Below are 2,363 nucleotides of genomic sequence, written 5' to 3' on the forward strand. Positions count from 1 at the left end.
GGGTGGCTGAGTCGGTTGAGCGTCCGACTTGGGCTCAGGGCATGATCTCATGGTTCCTGAGTTCGAGCCCCGCATCGGGCTCTGTACTGACAGCTCAGAGCCTGGAGCCTGCTTCAGATTCTGTGTCTCCCTCTCTGCCCCTCTGCTCACACTGTGTCTCTCTCTCTCTTAAAAAAAAAAAAAAAAAAAGACTTAAAGGGAAATCCAGTGGAAATGTGGGGGAAAGCTGTCCCTTCTAATTTTCTAGCAGCCACATTAAAAAAAAAAAAAACACAGGTAATGGGGTGCCTGGTGGCTCAGTTAAGGGTCCCACCTCTGCTCAGGTCATGATCTCACGGCTCAGCTGGTGAGTTTGAGCCCTGAGTCAGGCTCTGTGCTGACAGCTCGGAGCCTGGAGCCTGCTTTGATGCTCTGTCTCCCTCTCTCTCTCTCTCTCCCTCCCCTGCTTGCTCTCTCTCTCAAAAATAAATACTTTAAAAATTGTTCAAAAGAAATAGTTCATTTATTTTTGAAGTTGTACACATTTTGTCCAGGTTGGATGCAGATTCACTTGAACAAGAAGCTATTATTTTTTAATCCAGTGTGGCTAGTTCTGTCTTTCGAATCAAAGTATTCCCTTCTAAATGCTGATTCCAAACTGATTTTAAAAAGCAAGTGGGTGTTTTGAAGTTTCCTGAGGGCACGAAAATGTTAAAATGATGTGATTAATGATGGGCACTGGGGAGAAGGGAAACAGCATAGGGAGGAAACAGATACTCCCTGTGCGGTGCGAATACAGACCTGCGTTAGGGACGGTCGCAGTGGCCGCTGTTCCCATCTTCCTGTGTTCTTCCTGTGGAGGACTGTGGCCCCACAACGGAAGGGGTGAAAGGGAATAGGGACTTAACTGAAGAGCCAATCATGCCTTTCTCAGAGGGTCCTGAGGGGCTAAAGCAACGGCTAGTGCACAGTGTCCAATAAATGTCCGATGCTCTTCCCTTCAGTGATTGTCCCAGCTTAGGGTAACTAAATTCCTGGTGCACTTTCCCCCTTTTCCAACACTATAGATTGCTGAGTAAAACCTTAGAAAATACCTCGGATTTGGGGCGCCTGGGTGGCTCATTCGGTTAGGCGTCCGACTTCGGCCCAGGTCATGATCTCACGGTTCAGGGGTTCGAGCCCCGCATCAGGCTCTCTCTTCTCAGCACGGAGCCTACTTTGGATCCTCTGTCCCCCTCTGTCTCTGTCCCTTCCCCACTTGCATTCTCTCTCTCTCAAAAATAAATAATAAAAACATAAAAGAAATTACCAGATGGGATTTAAAAAAAAAAAAAAAAAACCTCGGATTTAACTGACTTTTTAAAAAATTTTTTAATGTTTAATTTTGAGACAGAGAGAGACAGAGCATGAACAGGGGAGGGGCAGAGAGAGAGGGAGACACAGAATCCGAAGCAGTCTCCAGGCTCCGAGCTGTCAGCACAGAGCCCGACGCGGGGCTCGAACTCACAGACTGCTAGATCATGACCTGAGCCGAAGTTGGACACCCAGCCAACTGAGCCACCCAGGTGCCCCAACTGACTTCAAGTTGAGCGTGAAACTTGCGAACTCCTTCTCATACCGTCCGGCTATGTTACCTTAGTAGGACACAGCATTACCTCCACCAGACTTTCCTCACCCCCCGAACCGCCAGGACTACTACCTCTGCAGTACAGGCTTAATTCATAACCCAATTGTGTTAATATTAAATGTTGCCTCTGAAAGCCCTTGATGTTGGGGCGCCTGGGTGGCGCAGTCGGTTAAGTGTCCGACTTCAGCCAGGTCACGATCTCGCGGTCCGTGAGTTCGAGCCCCGCGTCAGGCTCTGGGCTGATGGCTCGGAGCCTGGAGCCTGTTTCCCATTCTGTGTCTCCCTCTCTCTCTGCCCCTCCCCTGTTCATGCTCTGTCTCTCTCTGTCCCCAAAATAAATAAACGTTGAGAAAAAAATTTTTTTTGAAAGCCCTTGATGTTGCCCACGGAAAATACGAGTTGAACAATGCATAAAGGCTGATGGTAAATTCAAGTTATTTACGAAAAAATTTAAATACGCTCATTTGTTACGCATGACTCAGAGGAAACGTTAAGAGGCTTGCATGCTTGGATGTGTCTGTGTAAGGATGTGGCTGCATATTCAAATGTGCAGGAGGATCGCTTCAACCAGTGCTGATTTGGGGTTTTGCAAAAAAAAAAAATATATATATATGTATATATATATAAACTATACATAAAATACATAGTATATGTAAATATATATACTATATATAATATATATAATATATAAAATATGAAATATATATAATATAAATAAAAATATACAAAAATATATAAATATATATTTATATATATT

The sequence above is a fragment of the Prionailurus bengalensis genome, chromosome C2 (assembly GCF_016509475.1).
Source record: "Prionailurus bengalensis isolate Pbe53 chromosome C2, Fcat_Pben_1.1_paternal_pri, whole genome shotgun sequence".
Classification (NCBI taxonomy): Eukaryota; Metazoa; Chordata; class Mammalia; order Carnivora; family Felidae; genus Prionailurus; species Prionailurus bengalensis.